The 24,002-nt window shown below is 51.5% G+C and overlaps 1 protein-coding gene across 5 annotated transcripts in view; it reads right to left on the bottom strand.

Annotated features, from left to right (window-relative positions):
- ARNTL (aryl hydrocarbon receptor nuclear translocator like) overlaps positions 1-24,002 on the bottom strand; it is a 99,937-nt gene that overhangs the window by 32,685 nt on the left and 43,250 nt on the right. For all 5 annotated transcript variants that reach the window (XM_043580707.1, XM_043580706.1, XM_043580704.1 and 2 more), the window contains one exon: positions 1,615-1,743. The gene's annotated coding sequence lies outside the window, so the exon portion shown is untranslated. The remainder of the gene's footprint in view (positions 1-1,614; positions 1,744-24,002) is intronic.

The following is a 24,002-nucleotide window of genomic DNA, read 5'->3' as shown; positions in this document are numbered from 1 at the left end:
AGAACTCCCAAAAATATACCTCCAAGCCTGGACACCTCCTGAATTCCAAAGTTATACGACTGTTTCCCGGATGTCTCCCTTTGAATAGACCACAGAGACCTCAAACTCAAGTATCCAAACCAAACCCCTGGTCCTCCCCAAGCCAGGCCCCCTCGTGATGCTCACATCAATGGTACTTCCATCCTTCTCAATGCTCAGGCCCCAAACCTAGAAATCATCCCAACTCCTTGCTTCCTTTCACAGCCTGGACCAGATCCATTAGAAAATCCCATCAGCTAACCTTTTTAAAAAACATCCAAATCCAACCACTTTTCCCCCATTCTCTTTTCTATTTCTGCTCAAATGTCACTTTGGCAGCGAAGCTTCCCTGAATGTCCACAGCAGCACCAATCCCCTCTAACCGCCCCACCCCGCTTCATCTTTACCCACAATCCTTATCAATAATCTATTTACTAGCTTCCTTTCCATTAGACTAGAAGCGTCAGAAGGCAATGATTTGGTTTAGTTCACAGCTTACACCCTAGTAGCCTAGAACACTCTCTAGCATAAAACTCAATAAATAGGGGTGCCTGGGTGGCTCAGTCGGTTAAGCGTTCGACTTCAGCTCAGGTCATGATCTCATGGTTGGTGGGTTCGAGCCCTGAGTCAGGCTCCGTGCTGACAGCTCGGAGCCTGGAGCCTGCTTCCGATTCTGTGTCTCCCTCTATCTCTCTCTGTCCCACCCCCAATTGAGCTCTCTCTCTCTCTCTCTCTCAAAAATAAACAATAAAATTTAAAAAAAAAAATTAAAAAAAAAACTCAATAGATGTTGAATGAATAAGTTTGTATGTTAGGAATATTCATTCTTGTAGGTCATAGATGTCATAAATATCAGCCCCCTTTTGGCCTTCTAACTTTGCTTACAGTATTTGTAGGCACAGTTAAAAGTGACATTAAAAAAAAGCCTTTTCTCAGCCCCAAAATACAAATGCCCTCTTTACTAATATTTTTGTAACTTTATTTAGCTCTTTATCCATTTGGAAATTATTTTTGATACACTACTTACGGTTGGAAACTTATTTCCGTCCAATGGATAGATAACTGTGCCAACACCATTTACCAGACCTTCTGTTACCCGTCATTTGGAAGGCCACCTTTATTGGTTTATCGTCCTCTTCCGTTCCTTTGACCTAGTTACTTCCAGTCCAGTCCTATGCTATTGTGGCTTTATAATACATTTTAATATTGGGTAGAACAAAATCTTCTCCCTCTTACTACTTTTGATCTTCAGAATTCCCCGGTTATTCCAATGTATTCCTTGAGAAGCAGGTTATAATCGTTTAATCAGATCAATGGTGGCTGCCTTGATAATCCTCATTATTACTGACAGTAGGAGAAGCAGACCAAGGAGGAGTAGAGTCCTACCCTCGGGGTCTCGGCGACCCTCTGGGCTGCGGGTCAGTTGCGAGGTGCCACGTCTAGCCCCCACTGTCTCTTTGTGAACAGCCAGATGACAGCCTGAGGTGGACTATTCCAAGTTCCAGGGCTCCCGGGAGAAAGCACCCTTCCTAAAAAGAACTCCCATGGGAACTGCCAATGACAGCAGGTGGGGGGGTTGGGGAGGTGATTTATTACCTGAAGTTAGAGTTCTTAAAGCTCAGATCCACTGCGGGAGAAGCAAGGGGCCACGGGGCTTATCGGTCACCTCAAAGCGATTTTCATGTTTTGCAGTTTCCTTTCGGGCAGTCAGCTTCTTCCAGAAACCTACAGTGGGGCCCACAAGAAAAGAACACCCAGCCAGGTCACTTGGGGGAAGATAAACCGAACGATCTCCTGTTGGCTAAGGGACACGGGGGAGCTAGCGCCCGACTCCTGGTCAGAGGCTCACAATCCCAGCCTCCAGCTGCCTATTAAACCCAACTGCGGACACATGAAGGAAGCTGGCAGGCGAGATTTTTCTATGAAAAACAATGCTTTTCAAGTGATTAAACATGGATTCCTGGACGTGCCTTTAAGACAAAGAAGATTAGCTGTACTTTTCGTTTCTCCTACTGGCTCTCGTCACGTAGATTAACTTATTTACACCCCAAAACAACCATGAGGTAGACGCTACTATTTTCTTCACTGTACCGATGAGAAGGCTGAGGCAGAGAGAAACGTGAAGACACTAGCCCAGGTCACACAGCCGCGGGGCCCCATCGCCGCTGAGGACAGCCTCCGCTCTCTCCCAGGTGAAGAGCCGTCCGAGCGCAGACAACAAGGAACAACAGAAAACAGGCCTTTAGGAAACACTAAGCCAAAGCACGTGCGCACAGGGCCAATATCTGAGACTGCTAGAGGCAAGGTTAAGAGGTTTATAGGAAATGCCCGTGAAGTTCATGTACAGAGTCTGGGCACCTAGAGCTAAGGGGAAAGGCAATTCGGAGAAGGTGCTTGTGTTATCAAATGGCCTGCTGCCCTGCCCTTCTACTGGCAGGAGACGGGTCTCCTCTCCGGCCTCTGGTCCCCGCGTCTAGAAGGAACTGGCTCTAAAGGAAGAGGGCCACACCTGCCCTCCCATTCCCTTTCTTGAGACAGCAACGTCAGGTCTTGAGTGGGCCTTTCCTGACCTTTCTGAAGCAAAAATTCTGGGGTTTCACAGTCTGCTGGCTACTTCTTGCAGCCTTTGAATACCTTGGTCTTGAACGTCCGGAAATAGGGCTGCTTTTGTCCTCTTGACTTAAGCTTCTGTGCGGTCTGATTCAGACACCCTCACTGACCCGGGTAGCCACAGTCTGGACACGTGCAAACAGCAGGACAGGATTTTGGGGTTCTAGTCCCTAAGCCTCAGCTGAACAGCCCATGGACACCAAGTCCCCAGGGCAGTGCTGCCCAAGCACTTACCCTCCAAGAGTGTCTTCACCACGCGTGACTCGGATGGCGGCACCAGGGCTCGTCCGGAGCCCCCCCACCTTTGCAAGGACCCCTCTCACAGTTACCTGTTGTCTCTTGGAGCTCCCTCCCTGGGCTTGGTCTGATTCCCCACATGGGTCCCACGCTCTCCTCCAGCCCCCAGATGAGGACCCACCCTGAGCACCCCCTCCTTCCCTCACCCCACTTGCCCTCTGACAGATGGGCCACTGCCTCCCTCCATGCCGTTCTCCTCCCCAGCCTGGGCCCTCCATACTGTGGTCACAGATAGGATCCCCCCCTTATTTAAAACACTTCAGTAGCTCCTCCCCTGCTCTGCCCCAAGCCTTCCAGAAACTCCCTAGCAGGAAACATCAAACCTCCACAACAGGTTGGTTGGTTGGTTGGTTGGTTGGTTGGTTGCTTGCTTGCTTGCTTGCTTGCTTGCATTTCCTGCCCCGCCCAGCCCTCCCCATCTGATGCCTAAAGCTCTAGGCACTTAAGTTCTCAAGAGCACATGACCTCCACTGCTGCTTGGCCCTTTACTAATTGGTCACCTGGTGAACGGGTCTCCTTTCAAGTGCCTTCAGGTTGAAGGCATTTCTGGCTCCCCCGAGAGGCCTTCTGGCTCTGCCCATGCTGCTCTGACCCTTCTCTTCACACCTGTGGCCCCTCCACTCTCTGCCCCGCCTCCATGATCTCACTATTAGGGAGTCCCCTGGGTACCGCACCTCACTCTCTTTCCCTCACTTCTCCGAAACTTAGATGAAGGCTCTCAGTACCAAAGCCCATGTGAAATTTCTTATCTGGATCAGTTGTTCCAATACTCAAATTTCCTTTATAGAAATAATGAATGCTCCCACAAACGCTGGCACTATATTTTGCAAAACAAAAATCAGAAAGGCCTTTCCTGTATGCTTGGACAAAGTAAGGAAGCTTGAATCAGCTGTGACAAGTATTTTTGGAAAGCTGTCTTCTCTCCAAGAAGGTGTTCTTAGATGTAAGACAATGAATGAAACAACAAAAGAAAACCCCTCTTTCTGTGCTGATTTCTTCCGACAGAGAACTGAGCCCCGGGAGGGAGCTCCAAGAGACAACAGGTAACTGTGAGAGGGGTCCTTGCTAAGGGGGAGGGGGGCTTCGGGCCAGCCCTGGGGCTGCCATTGAAGTCACACATGGCAAAGACACTCTTGGGGGAGCCTGGCCTGGAATCGGGGACCCCATGTGTGTCCACTTCTGAGCTGGAGACTTCCAAGGAAGTCTGGAGACTCCCAAGGAGGGGGAGGCTCACCGGATGTCAGAGGAAGCAAGGCACAAAGAGACTTGTGCAGTGTGCTTGGCGAGAGCTTGATGGTACCCTCAGTAACCCCTCAAAGCCCTCGTCTCCTTGGAGCTCAGGAAGAAGAATCTCAGGGGCTCCATACAAAGGAGCACGGGGCTGGAAGGGGAGTCCCAGCCCCGGCTAGCCCCTGCAGAGCACCTCGGCAGCTGAGAAGGGTGAGGGTGTCAACCACTATTAGGCACCAAAAGCAGACACAGCTGCTCCTCTGAGCAGAGCAGGGTGAGCCGAAAGCCGGAGAAACCCACACGGGTCATCGACGAGAGGATGAGAAACCCACCCATGTCATCTACAGGAGGATGACCACATTGAAGGCCACCGATGGCAGACCAGACGTCTCTCTCTGCTTTCCCTCCTCCTTGACCCAGTACCCCAACGTGCTATAAGAAGGGGAGGGGGCGTGTAGCTTGCATTATGGTTCCAACTCTTAGCCTCCCCTCCCTGCGAGGACAGTGTGCAGGACGCCCCAGTGTTGGCCCTGCCACGTGATTCTCCTTGATGGATGAATGCCAGCGGAAGGGACGGCCTCAACTTTCTAAAAGAATCTTTACCACGTGTTCCTTTGTGCCGAGAGCGGGAATTTTCCGGAGTGAGGCTCCTCCTTTCGGGAATTTTCCGGAGCGAGGCTCCTCCTTTCGCGGAGGTCCCGGACGGATAGAGGCACGAGGAAGAAATAAAGCTTTGCTACTGGGAGCCACTGAGAGGCTGAGGCTGGGGGTCACTAGGGAGACCAACTCTTCTGTTTGCCTCAGACCTTCCCACTTTAGCACCGCAAGTCCTGCCTCCCAGAAAACCCGTGTCCCCCACAAACCAGGACAGTCGGTCACCTAGTTCCTACCGCTGCATCTCTCACCCATCCGAAGCAGACCGACACAGGCAGGACGAAGGAAGCACAGACGGGATCCTGGAGCCACTGACGGATCCCCTGATCTGGGAGGAGGGAAGGGACAGGGATGTTCACACTGGACTAGTTTCATCTTCACAATAACCCATCCGTTAATTGTGGTCATTATCCCCATTTTCCAGGTGAGGATGGAGGAGGCAAAGCTAACTTGCTTAAGATAATGCAGCTGGCAAGTGGGGACGGAAGCCCAAGTGTGCCCGGCTCCATGCTGGGTCTTCTGACTACCACACCACGGCCAGTCCCGTCTCCAAAACCACCCCCAGCCCCAATCCAAGCATTCCTGGAGCAGGCATGAGGGAAAGTAAGAAAAGGCAATCCTAGTTCAAGACAGCTACAGAACCTGAACCAATAGGTTTGTCTCTGGGCTTCCTGGCAGCCAGGGCAGAGAAGGAAACGTCCAGCCCTCACACTGGCTGGGAAGTGTATCCTCCGGACAGACCGACCAGGGAGGGGTATCTGTCAGGGAGGTTTATGGGACCTGAGCAATGCCGGGCCTAAGGGCTCTGAGGCAACAAGCTTTGTGAAAGAAGAGAGTGCTTCCCCCTTTTAAAATGGGACCTCAGTGAATACCTGCCCCGGCCTGCCCCTACCCTCAGGTGTGACAGCTGATGGTGCTCCGTTAAGCCACGTTGTGAAGCTCCAGTATGTCACTAGGGTGGCAGTGTTTGATGGCGTGGCTTAATAAGAGGGCGTGGCTTAGGAAAATATGGACGCTAGGGAATCGGCATCCTCGATTACCCTACTAGCTGTATGCTTACTGATTTGCTTCCTCAAAACCCCAAGCCTTCCAGTAAGGGCCCCTGCATGGCCATCTCTGTATCCCAAAACCTTCAGGGGCCTGCCCTGGGCATAGAAGTGTTCCAGAAGTACTTTCCCTCCCTGCCTACTCCCCCCCCCCCCCCACCAACCCCAGAGGGCCATGGCAGGTGGCCCTTGGTCCCATCCTCCACGTTCTCCACGATGTGGTGCTGGGGCCTGGCTCCAAGTTTACTGAGGGAATGGATGAGGAGCTGCTCTAGTCCGTTCAGGTGGTGGTGATCTCTGGGCAGAGGCAAGAGGCTGGAGGGGCTCTGTCTCCTCTGCAAGTCCCTGAGCCCTCCATGGTCCCTATGACAGCCTGTGGGGAGTTCAGTTGCCTTGCTTTGCAACAGATGCATTTAGAGAATGTTCGTCCAGTAAGGCCAGGTGCTTTGAGCCTAAGGTTACAGGTGTTTGCATCGGGGTCATTCAGTGAGGATTTGTCTAGCCCCTAGGGCACCGGGGACACAGGGAGGAATCAGCAGTCCTAATGTTCAAGATCCCCTCAATCGAGTTGGAGAGACAGGATCTAAATAAAGACATGACTGCATGCTCGCTGCAAGGGGCGGAGCCAGGCTTACACTTGCACAAACAGCACAAGTCCGGGATGTGCCTCTGCCGTGGTAAGTGGCAGAGATCTGCGGAGCCGTTATGACAAACTTCCAGCAGGTGGCAGTCAAGTGTCTTGAGGAAGGAGGGCCTTTCTTCCCTAGCTGTGAGGCAAACGTTTAAGGGACAGGAGCAGAATGGAGGAGGAAAGACAGCTTAGGGGCTGGTGTGTGTGTGTGTGTGTGTGTGTGTGTGTGTGTGTGGTGTCGGTGAGGGAAGGCTGGTGTGTGTGTGTGTGTGTGTGTGTGTGTGTGTGTGTGTGTGGTGTCGGTGAGGGAAGGAGAAGGAACCAGGGTGGCGGTGAGACTTGAATTAGGGGCTGCAGATGCTTGCCTGGTGGACCGGGCTGTTGGAAGTCTGTTCTGAGCTGGGGAAAAAGCACTGACCGTGGCTGTCAGGGGCCAGGGGATCCCTGTCTGTGGCACCTGTGGACAATCCTGCTGGTAGCTCTAGATGCTTGGGAATCCCGGAATCAAGCACAAATCAAGGAGGCTGCGTTTGGAAGCACAGGGCTTGGAGGGCCAGTTGAGAGGGTCTCACGGGGGCAGGATTTGTAAGTCCTGGGGAATTCTGTGAATGAACACAAGGCTGGTTCTTGTTGAAGAAATCTTCAACACGATCAATGGAGCAGAACCTACAACATCCCAGTCTCCAGGGGCTACTGGGGGCCCTTAGTGGGATTCAGAGATCTCATGAAGAGTCACGAGACAGAGCACGCACCTCGCCCAGCACAAGTGCTTAGTAAATGTTTGCTGAATGAATGATAAAAGAGATGCCTTCTTAGACCTTCGCCAAGTCTATTACTGAAGTCTAGGAAGAAGAACCTTTCTTCTTCTTTTTTTTACTGTATAGAATAAGAGAGCCTGGCCCTAAAGACTCAGAGGGAAGAACATTATTTCCACCAGAAAACTTACTGCCTGAAGTTGAAGAAAGTTCTGGAAAACTTCCGCATCTTGTTCTAAAGGAAACCAAAGGATGCAGTGCTGTTATTTCGTGGTAGAATCAAGACACTGGTGTGAGGGAGAGCAGACGGGCAGGCCTGGGAGGTGCTCTGAGTTCCAGGTCAGGGCTGTGGGCGGAGGCAGGCTGGCCCAGCCAGCAGGGGTGGACCCAAGGAGGGTTGAGACTCTGAGGAGAAAAGGGATATGCCTTCTCTGAGGATGTGGGCAAGGTGAGAGAAAAGGGGAAGAATACTGAGCAGGTGTTTCTCCAGAGCCGGTGGATCAGGCACGTGACATCCCTGGCACTTTCACAAGCAGGGGCTGGGGAAGAGCTGAGACTCTCCCCCTGGCAAGGGGCAGGTGGGGCGTGGACAAAAGGGCGAGATCATGGGCACATGAGGAGGGAGGGCAGGGCAGCGGTCAGTGCAGGGCCTCTGGAGCCAGACGGCTGGGTTCAAATCCCAGCTCTGCCACCTACGAGGTGTGCGTCCTGGGCCAGTTCCGTGGCCTCTGGGAGCTGTACTTTCTCCCCCGTAAAATGAGAAGGACGCGGTCACAGACCGGATGAGCTCAGTATCGGAAAAGCACTTAGAACGCTCATCGGGTTAACTGTGCTTATTGAAATGGAGGGCCTCACGCTGCTGAGGAAAGGCGGGGTAGGAGGCCGTGGAAAGGTAAGCTGTGATGTCAAAGAAATCAAACTCAGACGGGACACTCTGGAATGCAGGAGCTCAGGAATGGTAAGAGCAGACTGTGTGTGCCTGCCAGTGGACATAAAGAACTTAACAGGGGGCTCTGGGGACCACGAGGGAGTCAGTGAGGGGCGCTGGGGAATGAGTGGAGGAACCTGGGCATGGGGTGGGGGCCGGAGGAGAGGCCAGTATTTTGCAGCAGCAAAATACTGGAGAAGCTGAGTGGTATTTCAGGAATCCAACCCCTTCATTTTACTTGAATGAAACCAACATACAGGGAAAGAGCTCCTCCTACAGAAAGCTGGGAACAGGATCATGAGAAACTTAAGTCAACGGCTGATAGTAACAGAACTGCCCGGGAAGGTGAGGTGGAGAAAGCAGAGACAGTGATTTCCCTACAGAGACGGGCACCACAGCGGACAGCTGGCTGCCCAGGGCTGGGGGACTCCCAGCCGAGGGGTGTTGGGGGACAGGAAGTAGATGTCCCTGTTATGGCTCACCTACCATAGGTTTTGGCTGACAGGTAAGGAGGCCTCAGATGGTTACCAGGCGCCCAAGGCCCTCAAGCAATCCCCTCAACGCATTCTACTGAGCACCCATATCCACCAGGTTAATTTGTACAGTGAGAAGAGTCAGGGCCTTGAGTAAGTTTCCACCTCAAACTGCATGCGGCAGTCAAATTTCAATCGAGGACAATGTCATAATCATGAAGACACCGTTAGCGCGCGGGTCCACAGTCACTCATTCGTTCATCTTTCAGCAAATATTTGCTGAGGCCATCCACGTGCCAGGCACCGTTCTCCACAGCGGGACTGCGGGCGAAGACGCAAACATCCTTGTCCTCACCTGGTACGCATTCTGGGGAGGAGGGCAAGCAGAGACGAGTAAGTCAGTGATGCTGGCAGGTGGGGAGCGCCGGGGCGAGAACTCAGAGTTGGGGCGGGAGGAGCTCTGGAGACGTGGCAGCGGGGAGGTGAGGAGGTGAGGCGTGGAGGGAGGAGCACTCCAGGCCGGGAAGGGCCTGCACAAAGGCAGAGAAGGGGCCGAGGCTGTCAGGGGACCAGCCCTGGAGCAGGGTGGGCACAGACCACGTGGTGCCTGGCGGGCCCCCGTGAGGGCCTTGGTTTTGCCTCTGAGTGAAGTGGGGGTGATGGGCCCCCACTTGGGGTTAAGCCTGGCTGCGGGGCTAAGAAGAGATGGTGGGGAGGGGGGGACCTGTGTGTGCAGGCGCACGTGGCGGTAGCGGGACTGTGTGGGTGGGTGCACCTGCTTGTGCGTGAGTGAGCGTGCCTGTGCCTGCGTGTGTGCGCACGGGTGAGCGTGATGCATGTGCGTGTGTGGGAGTGAGTGTGCACATGCATGCATGAGTGCGTTGGGGAGGCCCGCGAGGAGGGAGGCTACGATGGTCTGGGGAAGGTGACACAGCTCGGTCCCGGCCCAAGAGTGCGGGCAGTGAGGAGGGCATGACAGGGCTTGGGGCTGTGTGGCCAGGTGAGGTGATGAGTTGCGGTCACTTCCTGGTATACTTTGGAGGAATGGCTGACCGGGCTTTCTGATTTTTTTCTGGCATGAGGGGTGACAGCCACTCTGTGAACTGCACAAAGGCCCCCAGGTATGGGGGTGACTGGGGGTGAAAGTCCCAACGTGAGCTCTACTTGCCAGGCTGCATGCCCTGTGTGACGGCTGGAGGAAGAGGGATCTCTTGTCGTCCAGCCAGAGGCCAGCAGCCATTGGTCGGGGAACTGTTAAGTGAGAGGCACGACGAGACATCGAAGTTGCAGGACGGAGTGCACAGCTGCGCACTGCACTCCTGCTGCCCCTCCCCTCCCATCTGGAGCGGAGATTGCCTCCTGGTTACTGAGCATCACCCCTGCTGGGGACGGTGCTGACCCAGATGTGGCTCAGTTGGTGGGCATAACAACCTTTTGGGAAAAGCATCATCGCCAACATAGTGTAGAAGATGGCAATGAGGCTCAGAGAGGTACAGCCACTTGTCTGAGATCACACAGCCAGCCGGGGGGAACGGACACCCAACCCCGATGTGCCCCACTGGAGAGCTGGGCCCCACATGGTTTGTGTCTTCAGTGACTCAGCAGAGAAAAGCGAAAGTAGGAGATGTAGGGCAGGGCCAGCTGAAGCCCATCCCACCTCCTTCCTATGAGGCAAGGATGTCAGAACACAAGTAAGGACCCTGCCCCGACCAGGGTACTGGGGGGATGGCCAGTGTGTGTCTAACAGATGGTCCTCTCCGTTTTCACTCGCAACAACTGGAGACCTTTCTGAAATGTTCTTGTCCACCTGCCCGTCCCGTGAGCACAACTTGAGGAAGACGATTTGATCTTGGGATGGATCTCAAGGCCTTCCCCCAGTGCCCCAGCTCCCAGATGTTGCCGTGAGTGTTCCGGACCCCAGAAACATCCCTGCAAGTTCCTCTTTTAGCTAAAACGGAATCTGCTTGTTTGCTTTCATTCCTACGCAAGGAATAAAGCCATTATTTCAGTGATTTTGGTTTCCTTTTTCCAAGCTTTGGTTACAGCAAGTGACCGTCACATGCTCAAGGGTCTGGAAAAACATGAGTTCGTAAGGTGCTTTTCCTGGGAAAATATTCAGTGCAGGGACCACAACAAAAATAACAATGCAAAAACTGTGGCAACAGAGACCACACGCTGGGCTTTTATGTTGTGCCAGTCAGTGTTGTTTCACTGAGTTTCCAAAGAAGTAACTAATTCTCAGAGATGTGCAGTAAATTGCCTGAAATTCTTAGCTCATGAACAAGAAAGTCATGATTCAAACTCAGGTCAGTTTGACTCCAAAGCTCTGTGACAGGTGAAGGACTCTCACCCTTTCTTAATTAGACAAAACAAAAATAAAACCTCCTATAAATTGACAAAAAGGCAAATACCTCCCTGGGAAACCAAAGGATACAAAGAGGTAAATTCACAACATTCACACAATTAATTCGTGTAGGCAGAGGACATAACACAACATGGTAAAGAACAGGGGCCTGGCCGGTTCTCCTTTCTGTAAAAATCTACACATGGATGTTCAAAAAAAAAAAAAAAAAAAAAAGTATGTACAGGTGGGAGAGGTGAAAAAAACCAGAGATGGCAAAGATGAAAAAAGGTTATAAAAATTACTTTTCAGACTCTTTATGTATTTGCTAAAAGGGACAGGGGAAAACATCAAAACACCTTGTCTGACAAAGGATGCCATTAAAAATTCTGACGTCGGTTACATATCCTTAATGTAAAAGGACATTTTTTAAAAAAATTTTTTTTAACATGTATTTTATTTTTGAGACAGAGAGAGACAGAGCATGAACGGGGGAGGATCAGAGAGAGAGGGAGACACAGAATCTGAAACAGGCGCCAGGCTCTGAGCTGTCAGCACAGAGCCCGACGCGGGGCTCGAACTCACGGACGGTGAGATCATGACCTGAGCCGAAGTCGGACGCTTAACCGACCAAGCCACCCAGGTGCCCCTAAAAGGACATTTTTAAGAGAAATCAAACAATTTTTAAATTAAATTTTTCTTGTTTATTCGTTATTCTTTTATGCTTTTTTAGGACCTAGTGTAGAGACTCCTTAAGTTCTACAAGGCTCCTGGAAGAATTATCTGTCCCTAGGTTGTCCTGCCCATTTTCAGAAGCAACCAGTTACAGAAAGTACCTTTGTGTTTCTGAACAACCGCGGATGGTACTGCTCACTGACACCCCGGTTTTAACCGGGGTCTGTTCACTTCTCGCCACAGAAGAGGGAAATTCACCTCTCTTCTATTACCTCTGTCATTATAGGCATGCATAAGAACCTAACCTCCCATTCAGCCAACAAAGTTGCATAATTATTTTGGGCAGATGGATATTCAGCTTTCATATTTACTATGAGCATGTAAATCCTAGGCGCGGTGGGGGCTATGTGGGGTATTCTGACCCCATTCCTTTGCTGCATACCTTTCTGTTTCCCTTTAGTTGTGACCTGTTCTTTTTAAAGTTAAAAAAGATATGTCTAGGTATGTATATTTAACCCATCCTTCTACATTTGACTATGTCTCCCTTCAACTTATTCAAAGAAACCATTTCTTTTCACTTCAGGTTTATCCTAAGGTTTCTCCAGCTAATTTATAAGCTAATACACACACACACACACACACACACACACACACACACACACACACTCCCTCTCTCATACTTGCAAAAGTTAAACAAATATTTTAATATTCTTTTCACTTTCCTGAAATTTGTGAATAATATAACATACCAACACTTATAATTTCAAACACAATCTGCATAATACCCTGACTATAACACACAAAAAATAAGTTGGTTAAAATAAGATACTACGTACAGAGTCAATATGCAAATGTTGGGCACAGCTACTCCAGAAGACACGATGAAAGATCTAATGAGGTGCTTGGACCTATTTATAACGCATAGTAAACCTCATATACTTGGTGGTTGTGTTCCTGGAAAATTCTGTATATATTAAAAGCATGCAAAAATTATGTGTGTTTAGGTGTAAAGTGAGTCAGATTCCAGGCTCGGTCAACAGGGTTCCACCTCCATGAGTGCCCACTGAACTTCAGGAGGTTGTGTAGGATGCTGGACAATCCTTTGGTCTCCATGGGTGACATCCAGCAAATCCGCTTCCTGGAAGACAGCCCTGACCAGGACCATCCCTGTCACGGCCAAATCGCCCTACACATCCCAAAGACGTCCTACAGGGGGCGCTACATGCCCATTCAGAACCAGAGTTGGTTCAACTCTAGGTTTTCTACAAAGGGGCAAAGAGACACTAAGATCTTTATCCAAAGTCATATAGGAAAACAAACAGCAGTCAGGAGCTGATAAGGAGAAGGGGTTAACAGTGGAGGAAAAGGAAATTCTATTTGTAGTTATTAATTGTCAGACATAACAGAAGTGCCAGGCGCCTTCTGTCATGCTCACACGGGATCTCATCGAATCCTCCTCCTATCAACCTAAGGGGTTAGTTCTATCAGCACCTCTAATTTTCAGATACAGACACCACATTTCAGGGAGGTTAGGTCCTTGCTCAGGACCCCAAATTAGATTTTGTCCAATCCTTTCTCTATTGCTTCCAGCTGCTTTCACTCCAGGTCCCTGGGCCCGCACCTCAGGGATCAGGTCCCTCACTTCACTACTTAAATCTTTAAGAACGAATAACTGGGGCGCACGCTGTCTGAAAAGCAATGAACAAAAAGAAAGATGGTTCAATCCCAGCCTCTTGGCCCTCCTGGTTCAGCCACCGTGTGGCCTGTGCCCAGAGGTTTGTAAGTACAGGAAGCGGACTCCGGATGAAGCCAAAGACTCCTGAAGGAGCCCAGCCTGACCTGCCAGGGGTCAGGCCAGGACAGCCAATGTGACCGCGGGGACTTTTCCTGCCCCGGAAGGCCCATGCCTCCACAGTCCGTTCCACACTCCACAAGGTGGCAGGCAGCCCAGGGGCTGCAGCCCACACCACCGATGCAGGAAGTGCCAGACACCGAGCGAGGACTTGGTCACCAAACCTTGAAGTGTCAGGTGTGGGGAACACTCCAGAACAGTCACTGCAGCTTCAAGGCATGTCCGCCTCTGCTTATTTAACCTTCAAATCATCCCTATAAGAAGATAGTGCTATTTCCACCTTACGGAAGAGGGAACCAAGACCACAAAGGCCTGGCATCTAACAGAGCTGGCGAGGGGCAGGGCCAAGGCTCAAGCCCAGGTCAGACCGGCCCCAAGCCCTCCCTCTACTGCCCTTCCTGGTTTATGCACTTCAGAAAAACAAAACAAAACAAAACAAAAAACGTGTATTTGACACCCTGCACCCAGCTTTGGAGGGCAGGTGGCCATCACATCCCCCTGCCCCCTAACCTCTGGGGCTGTTCTGTGAGACTGAGCATTGGAGCAGGTACCTGAAGAGGGGGTCCATGCTTATAATCCTCAGGTACCTTTCTCCCTCAGCTTTCTGGCCACAAAACCATGAATAAGCACTTTAAACAAGGAGCCCGTTGCATCAGACTTCATGTTCAGGGAAAGAAAATACAAATAGCCCATATTTGTCATCCTGATCGAAACCTACCCCACGGGGCCTGGTGGAACTGGGACGAACCCATCTGTTGATGACCGTGCACAGGCCTCTGCCCCATAGTCCGCTGTGTGGAAACAAACCCTGAGGATATTTCATAGAAAAGGGTTCGACTCAGGCTCCGGTCAAGGGATTTCTTGGAAAGTAAGTCAAAGTAGGGCCAGGCCCCAGTCTAGCAGGCCACGAGCTTGCATTGGGCACCCGGCCTGTGACAGACATGTTATAGCCTCACAGCTAAGAGCACAAGCGTTGGAGCCAGACTGCCGGGGTCCACATGTCCGCTCTGCTGCTTGTTTGTGTAACTCTGGACAAGATTTGACCTCTGTTCCTCAGTTTCCCCATTGGTAATATGAGAATAGAGACAGTACCCGCCTCACAGAGTGGTTGGAGGCGGTAATAAAGACAACTCACGTAGAGAGCCTACAACAGTGCCTGGCACATGGTGAGCACTCAGGGTGCCTGTCGTTGACGGGACTACTGATTGCCATGTCACAGAAAGAACGGTTGATGGCCCTGGAGAACACAAACCCTAGTGAAGGAAAGGGGGTCAATGAGGAGACAGGGCCAAGAGGCAGATTTGGGTCAGAAAGAAGGATTTTCTAACAAGCACACGTGTCCAAAAGACGGAGCAGGATGCCTGGGGTGTGGGCGCCTGAGGAGGCCCAGGGGCCCGCCTGCCTGTCAGGAACAGTACAGATGAGGTTTTCCTGCACAGGACAGTGGACAGAGGAAGTGACCCCTGATGCCCCTTCCCACTGGCCCATGCTAGGACTCTGATAACGAGCAAGTAAGTGCTGATAGGCAGGGTGTGGCCGAGCCGCCTGAAGGAAGCGGGGAGAGACTTTGGACCGTCTTCACGTACACAACCTTCGGGACTTTCACTTCATTTTCTCAGAACACCATCTGGGGGGTGGGGGTGGTGGCGGCAGTGGACGCCATGACCAGCAATGGCTCGGTGAAACTCACAAGTGTTTCTTGAACACCTGCGGGGTGCCTAGCAAAGCAATTCAGAAAGCGTGAGATGTCAGAGCCGTGGCACCAAACTATCAACATTTTCTTACTCCGGAGAATCGAACGACAGCACCATTTACTGAAGCTACTGTTACTGGGGACACGGACTGTGCAGTCATCAGGTGGGCCCGCTCCACAGGCAGCGCCTGGGGCAGGAGGACTGGGGGTCGTTCCGGCTCACAGGCAGCCTCCCAACCATCGCTCTGGCAAGGTTTTGGTGTTCTTTACCACCGAAACTTCCCCTGACCTGGTGTGCTCGGTCCTCTGGGCACAGGCGAAGACGCTGGGACACAGGGAAATGGCCAGGAGCAGGGGAGAGGGAAGGGAATACTCTGCTCCTTGAAAAACGGATTCAGGAAGCATCCTCCACCATCATTTCAGTATCACCTTTGTCAACTACAAAAATGGAAAACATCCTTCAGAAGCAGAAACCATTTTATCAATGAAAAATTATCAGACGGTATAAAAACCACGATACCAATCAAGAAAAATGATCAAATTCTGGACACGAAAGCTCACCCAGCTATTTTCCAAGGATTTCGTGTATAATCGTGACTGCTAATTTATATGCTCTCAACTCTGAGAACTCAAAAGCGGGTAAGCGGCCTATCAAACCGATTAAGAAAAAACAAATTTTATGGAGAGGACGCCGGAGACATTCTTTGTGCCGATTTCAGTTCTTTGCCTCCTGGAAACGCCCGCCAACATTGGTGAGAACCACCGTCTGGAGTGGGTGGGGACTTACTGGGCAGGAAGACAGACCATCTCTTCTCCGGTGGCCTGGCTCTCTGCAGCTAACCCCTACTGCTGCTTCCTCCTGTATCTCCTCCCTGCTTGCTCCTCTCCGTGCTGACTGCTACGGCCTTAATTTAGGCCCCAGGCACGCCCCTCCTGGCCTACTCACATCCTCCCAAATCACTGGCCTCCAGCATCGCCAAGACGTGACTTTTCCAGAAGCTTCCACAGTCCATCCTTCCTCATCCTTTCTCCCCCCCCCCGCCCCGCCCCCTCCCAGCCTCAACAAGAGAACTAACACCGAGGCGCACTTCTGCAGGCACCGTGCAGGGCATCAGCCCAGGGAAGACAGAGACAGGTGCCCGCTCACAGGCCAGCTCCCGTCCAGGGATACTGGCAGCCGAGTGCTGCACGAAGAAGGGTCCCGAAGGGCGGAAAGAAGCCACCATGAGCAGCACCTGGGAGCCCGAGGACGGGAACCGCCGGGCTTGGCCCCTGCTCCACTCGCCATCCCAGCTTAGGGCAGGGCACCGCGCACCCTCTGGACCGCCTGTCCCTGGCCTGCGCTCCAATCCCGCACTCCCTTTGGTGTTCCCGTAAGTCTCCTCAATGATCCGCTTTGAGGGCCCCTCCAAAACCGCCGTCTCTACTTTCCCGGGCACCACTGTGGCACCATACTCTCCTCCCCCAGTACTCGGCAATCGTGCGGCACCCTCCTCCTTTGGCAACCTCCCAGCATCCGTGAGGCTTTTCCAAGTGGGTCGGAGAGCAGCTGCTTTTACCTTTGCCTCGGTGTCCCAATACACAGATTCCCAAGTCCCCCTCACCATTCCCCCCACTCAACTCGCCGGCTGTTGTACTCACACAGCCCTGTCTACTTGAGCACGTGGCGGCCACTGGCCCGTCTTGATGTCTGCCTGCCCGAGGCTGGGAACGCTGAAGGACAGAAATCACATCTGTTTAGCTCGCTGGCTCCGGGCCTGGCACACGAGGGCCCCGTTAGGGCCCCGCTCCACCATGACTCGCTGAGGAGCCCTGGGAAAGCCACCCTCCTCCCTGGGCCTCAGCTTCCCCACCTAGACTAAGATGTACTCGGAGCTAGAGGGTCCCCGACGCCTTGCCCAGCTCTGACACACCACGAGAACACAGGCCACGAAGCACCAGCTGCGTGTCTTTCCTGACTGTGCGGGTAATAATCACTCAGTGATATCACCCTACAGCTCCTCTGGGTGGCACGGATCTGCCATTGTGAGGAGCGAAAACCCGGGAGCAGATACCCAGTGCTGGGGGGCGGGGGGGGGGGGTGTGCGCTTGTACCGCTAAGTATAATGGACAGCGAGGAGTGATTTTCTCTCTCTTTGAGAACATAAGTACACTCTTCTATATTTATACACCCCATCTCCTAATTTAGGCAGTGTAGAACTTTTTCTGATCAGCACTCACTTGCCAATAATCTCGCTCTACATCTAAATGAAGACTAGGAGTCATATAAGTTCACAGATTGAATGGATGGCTGATTTACAAAGCCCTTAAAATGTGGCTGCAGGCCGACGCTGGCAACCCCATAATTAGATATGGCATGCTCTGCGATGATGTATTTTTTACTGTTTTTTAATAACTCAGTTCTCCTTCTGGGATGAGGGGAAAAATGGAATTTGTTAAAAATAAATCGAGATTTAGTGGCTTTTCAGCCTTCTGCTGCTTGTTGCTCACAATATTCTATAAATAAAAGCAGCCCGGCCCTATAGTGCACTGTAAACACCCACAGACACTCAGAGCCAAATTCTTCCAATTATGACCCTGTGCCAGTTGCCAAGCTACTGCAAGGACCCACTTGAAAGGCGGCCATCTAGGCCATCTTCTGATTAAGCCGCCCTGTGACAAGGAGGAGGGCCTGCCGCTTTGGCACTGTGTCTAGTCTGAGATAATTGTTCCGTTTTCTTGAAATTAAGCCCTTTCCTCGTGATCGAATTACAATTCAGAGGTAGATGAGAAGCTAACCACCTGTCCATCCGTCCATCTGCCTGGGTCACGCGTGTGCCTGAGATCCTGGGCTGTCACACGCCGGACTTCCATCAGGCGGCAAAAGTGCCTTCACGACAGCGTCTTTAACTGCACTGAGCAAATCAAGGTCAAATAAAAGTGGGTCAGCAAAGAACATGACAGGTGAGTCACAGGCGGCCTGCCCTTCTACTCAGCAGCTTTCCTCACTGATCAGTTTGGGTCCCTCTTGTCCAATGCGGCAGACTGAGACGGTCATTTAAAAATCCGTATTAGACCCCGCGAGGGACGACGCGGTCAGGTCGACTGCTCTGGGGCTCAAATGCCATTGCACAAGCTGGGGCTGCCCCGGCTGCCCAGCTTTCGTGTGGCCGCGACCAGCCCTTGAAACACTGCATGCAGGGAATCAGGGGATTGCCGCGTGCCACGGTCTCACTGAGAGAGAAATTACTTCCAGTTCCTTAGGAACCGGAATGCTCAGGGCAGCGCTGAAGCACAATGGGCTCCGGCTAGAAACCAACCACCCTCCCTCCTCCCTTCAGTGGCAGTTCTCCTGCGGGAGTGCTCCGAGGGGAGCACGAACCCCAGCAGGCCCAGGAGGCCTGCAAAAGGCCCCAGGCCACAGATCCAGCTGCAGAGGCTCAAACACTGAATGGGGAACCAATCGGTGAGTTCTCCCAAAAGAGAACTGATAGGTGCTCGGTGGCCAGATTTTCCAAACTCAAAACTGGGACCTACAATGAAAGGGGTAGAACTGTTTACAGCTGGAAAGTTTGGGACCTGGGGGTCACAAAACACGGAGCCTCATTAGAGAGGTCTCCTGTGGGTGTCCCATCTAAAGTGGCCCTTCCTTGGGGCGCCTGGGTGGCTCAGTTGGTTAAGTGCCCGACTTCGGCGCAGGTCATGATTTCACGGTTTGTGAGTTTGAGCCCCGAGTCGGGCTCTGTGCTGACAGCTCAGGGCCTGGAGCCTGCTTCGGATTCTGTGTCTCCCTCTCTCTGCTCCTCCCCTGAACACACACACACACACTCTCTCTCTCTCTCTCTCAAAAATAAATAAATGTTAAAAAAAAAAAAAAAAGATTTTTAAAGTGGCCCTTCCTATAACTCACTTACCATCTGGGGGTCCTCATTTCTTAGTTTCTGAAATGGTCTCTTTTCTTTGGGCCCCCCTCTGATTAGAAGGTGAGCCTCATGAGAGCAGAGACCCCCTCTGTCCTGTTGTCGAGTATTTCCAGGACAACTAGAATGGTGGCTGGCTCATGGTAGGTGCTCGATAAATATTCATTGAGTAAACGAATCCATGCCAGACCTCTGGAAGTACCAGTGTCTCTCGATGTTCATGGCCATGGTATGAGGGGAAATCATTACCTCTTCTGTAACAATGAGAAAAGCAAGGCTCAGAGAGGGTGCATGTTTTTCCCAGGGCTGCACATCTAATGCGTTCATGGAGCTGGGATTCCAAGCCAGGCGTGAAAAGTTCTAATCCTGGCTTTGAAGTGAGCATCTGTTGCTTTTATAATTTAGAAAAAGCAAAGGAGAAAAACTTTAGAGGAAAAAGTACGCATCAGAAAAAACTTTACATCAAATGATCTAACATATGACAGATTCGGTTCCTGTGCCCTAAAAGCCCAGCTGCAGAGGGCATCGGCACCACAGGCCCGTAGCCAGAGTGGGAGGAAGGGCTCTGGGGCCCCCACTGTGGAAGGTCCATGCCTGTCTTTCCGCGGGGCTCCAAAGGCCAGGCAAGAAAGGGAGAAGCCATCAGCAGTGACACCCATGACTCCTCTCGCTGTTAGAAACAGCAAGCTTATTCCAGAATTTGCTGGAAAGTTTCCAAGGAGAGGCCTGCAAGCAAATTAGAAGACTGCGGAGTGTTTGGAATCTGACTTCCCTTTATACCCATACCTTGAAAATTGGAATGAATAAAAAAAAAAAAAAAAAAAAAGGAAAGGAAGCATACTTTTTAAGACTGAAATTTCAAAAATCTTAAAATTGAAAAGCAGAGATTTACATATATCTCAGTTTAGAACACTGAACCCTGCTGACGCTGAGCTTCTGAACCTTTATAATCTGTATATCACAATAAAATTCCTATTAGTCTGATGATATTTTGGGCCAAAACTCCTCCCCGGCCTGTCTGCTAGATGCAGGCAGTGGTTTGAATTGATGTGTCAATCAGCAGGTCGGTCCATCAAAATGACTGGCCAACTCTAGTGCGTGGATACATTTCTCAAATATGGGAAAGTAAGGAAAATGGCAACTCGTATCGATGAAACAGGTTTTTCCAAATGCTACCAGGACAACCTGTGAACACAAACACCCTACAGAAAGAAAAGCCCCTCCTGATTGTGAATGAGGGGTGGCAGGACTAAAGAGAACCACATAAGCTAACCTTTCGGAACAGAATTTCTTAGCTACAATTAATTTCTGGGTGGGCTTCGGGGCAGGTGTCTCATTAACAATATTCGTCTTGAGAGTTTTTACCACGTGCATTTTTTGGAGAGAGGCTCCATAAAATTCACTAGATTCACAAACTGATCTGTGACCCCAAAAGACAGGGACCCCCACCAGCCCTCTCTGCTGCCTCTCCTGTTTTCTTTGGACAATCCTGTAACATAAACAACAAGATGGCTTTCAGAGTAGACAAGATGACATTGACAGTCAGGGAAAGTCGCCCAAGCTCTTGCCTGAACAGCCCGGCCACTGGGACTGCTCACATCAATGAGTGAAAAGAGGTCATTGGCTGGAAGGGACTGGGGGGCTACTGAGCTTTACCTTGAGCCCAGTGCCCAGAAGAGACCAAGAGAGCAAACTTAGTGACCAGTGTGTCTTAGGCAAGATGAACTTGGGAGCAACATTGTGAGACAGGAGAAAGAACAGGGCTTGACAGCCAGGCAGGGCTACCTTCAACCCTGGCCGCGTAGCCTTGAGGCAAGGATGATGACCATGACAATGGCGACGACGATGCCGAAGACAATATCTACCAAGAGCTATTATTTACCGACGGCACAAAGTCTAGCATAAGGTAAGCAAATACTTATATACTTGTGAAATAATATATGCTGTTAAATTTTCACAGCAACACATGAACCTTCTCTATATTATCTCCATTTCCTATATCTGGAAAAAGAAGGTGATGAAGATTAAGTGGCATGCCCAAGGTGCACTGCGAGGTTGGGATTCCAACCTGGGTCTGTGCGACTCTAAGCCCACGCTCTCAACTACTAAGGTCCACCGCACTGCCAAGCCTTGGCTTCCTCATCTGTGAAAACGTTAATAATACTCACCCTGGCAGGGTGGTAAGGGTTGGACAGAATGCACGGGAAGTGTTTAACACAGTACCTGGCACACAGGAACTCCACAGGGTAGCTATTAATGCAATGTAATGCGATGGCATCTGGACCTTTGGAAGAGAGAAGAAGGATGGTGGGAGGTGGGCATCTGGCTATACAGATGGTGCAGCATTTCACTTCACGGGGTTCAACAAACAGGATTAGGAACTTTGGACCAAGGCTTAAGAGCCTGGGATGGCATCTTCTCGGGAACAGAGAAGGGACACCGCAGCAGGATGGGTAGGAATGTGTTTACTCTGAGATGAAAGGCTTTTCTTTGAAAGCTGGAGACGGCTGGGGACTTTTTGGAAGGAGGAATAAGTCAAACCTCAAAAGAAAGTTTTCAAGAGGCAGCACCAAACAGCATGGCTATTCCTGGGCTACAAATACATGCCCACCGACCACCCGACTCTCTGACACCCGAGGGAGAAGAGTCCCTGTGCGTGTTTGTAGCAAGGGAGATGCCGAATCCCCAGGTTATTGATAAACCCTGTCCGGAACGTGGGCAGAGCAGAAAATCTGTTGTTACACCAAGTCTCCTTTGGAAGTCAATATGAAGAAACATACCCATTGCAAGCGAGAACCAAAGATTTAGTGTGGCTTGTGGTGTGTAAGAGCAAAGGGCCTGTCTGTGGGAAAAAGCATCAGCCTCGCTGACATTGCCATCTTGACTACCCTCTTATTGAAAGACTGAACGGGGGAGTCTGGAAAGCCGCAGAGTCGCTCCTCAGAGAGCCAACGGCACTGCAGAGAATGTGCATCCCAGGGCTGACGTCTGCCGGGGGAGAAGAACATCACGGAGTATCGCCAGGCTCTCCCCAGACCAGCTTCGCCCCTGTGTTTCTTAGAAAGGAATTGCTCTACCAAGTTACCCCAACAGGCACCAAAGACGATCAAAGGTCCCCACACCCTGTCACGGGTCCCCTCTCCTCCGTTCCCACAGCCCGACGCAGGACGCAGCATCAATTTCCTGGACCAAATTAACTGCCTCTAACTAGTTCTGCTGCCCCCTCCTACAGTCCAGCCCCCACACTGCCACCAGCTGGCTTTCTAAAATAAAAGTGCTGACCACGTCACTCACCTCCTGAAAGATGTCTACTAGATTTGCACTGCCTACGGAATAAACACCAAAGTCTTCACTTGCATTAATTCATTCATTTTTTTTCTCCCCCTCACCAATCTAATGTGTGATGATCACCTCCTGCGCGCCAGGCTCTGTTTTATGTCCTGGAGATAGAGTGGTGAATGAGACAGGTAAGGCAGGCACCCGTCCTCGTGGATTTACATTCTAGGGCAGTAAGACAAACACTAACGAAGACAAACAGATACAGAAGTCAGGTAACAACGGATGCTAATAAAGAGAAATGAGGCAAGCTGAGAGGATCGAGGGATCGGTTAAAGGGTGGGGTAGGACAGCGCATTTTAGTCCTTGAACACGGTGACTAGAAGTCTGTTCCTCTCCGGCCCTCATTTGAACGGAGAACAGAGTGCAGCGAAGGTGAGCCAGGCAGAGATGTCGGGGAAGACAGATTCGGGGGGAGAAGAGCAAGGGCCAATGCCCCGAGGCAAGAAAGAGGAACAGCAAGAAAGGCACAGTGGCTGGAATGGAGTGAGCAAAACAGAGAGGTCTAAAAGGAGAGATCAGAGAAGCAAGAGGGGCTGGCAGGCCATGGCAAGCAGGTCTATTCCAAGGACGCCGGGAAGCCGCCGGAGAATTTGGACAGGGAAATGATACCATCTGATTTACCTTTTAAAAGGTCACTCTGCCTGATTGTGCGCAGCACTGGCAGCAGTGGGGCCTGAGCGGAAGCAGGGAGACCTGCTGCGAGATGGGGGGCATCTGGAGGAGGGGAGGGAGGGGCGGTGCTTTCAGGGTGCACTCTGATGGGAAACCTGTCAAGAACTGTCCGCAGACAGCGTGAAGTGCAAGGTTTGGAGCAGGATCCAAGGTGATGCCGATATGCTGGGCCTGCGTAACCAGGGAAATGGTCCTGCCACATAAAACGGGGAAGCCGGGGGAGGGGCAGGGTTATGATTTTGCCTTTTTTCCTCCTGTTAAGAAGAAAAATACCAAGACTTGTATTTAGTGGCGTTGGGTCTGGGATACCCATTAAACATCAACGCATGGATGCTGAGTGGGCAGCGGGTATGCGGGTTGGGGCTCCGGAGAAAGGTCCGAGGGCGTCGTCGTCCCGACGACCACCAGGTCCTCCAGCTGTTGGCCCCAGCTCCAGACACGCGGCCAGGTGTCACTTCCTCCAGGCTCTGGCCTCCTCCTGTCTGGGATGTTCTGCCTGCACACTTCTGCAGTGTCGACTCCTACCAGTCCCTTAAGACTTGCTCAAAAGTCACCTCTTGTCTATGAGGCCCCTCCTGACTGCCCAGGGGAGAGCGCCTAAGCCCCTCCTTCTCCCACAGCGCCCTGTCACATGCCCCGATGGCCTTGTGTCACCCTTATTTTCGCCCTTCCTCGCTGTGAGCTTCCTGAGGGCAGTGAGTGCAAGACTATTCCTCTGTGCACCCTGCCTCCTAACATAAGGCCTGGGCACGGCAAACGTTTGCCAAATGACCGGAGTTCTCCTCTCTGTGAAGAGACGCAAAGGAGCCACCCGCATGCAGGCTGGTGGACACTGCCACTGCTGTCCGCAAGGGGACGGGGGGTAAGTCAGGCGTCACCGCAGCACTGC

The sequence above is a fragment of the Prionailurus bengalensis genome, chromosome D1, assembly GCF_016509475.1.
Source record: "Prionailurus bengalensis isolate Pbe53 chromosome D1, Fcat_Pben_1.1_paternal_pri, whole genome shotgun sequence".
Classification (NCBI taxonomy): domain Eukaryota; kingdom Metazoa; phylum Chordata; class Mammalia; order Carnivora; family Felidae; genus Prionailurus; species Prionailurus bengalensis.
This window is presented reverse-complemented; position numbering and strand designations above follow the sequence as displayed.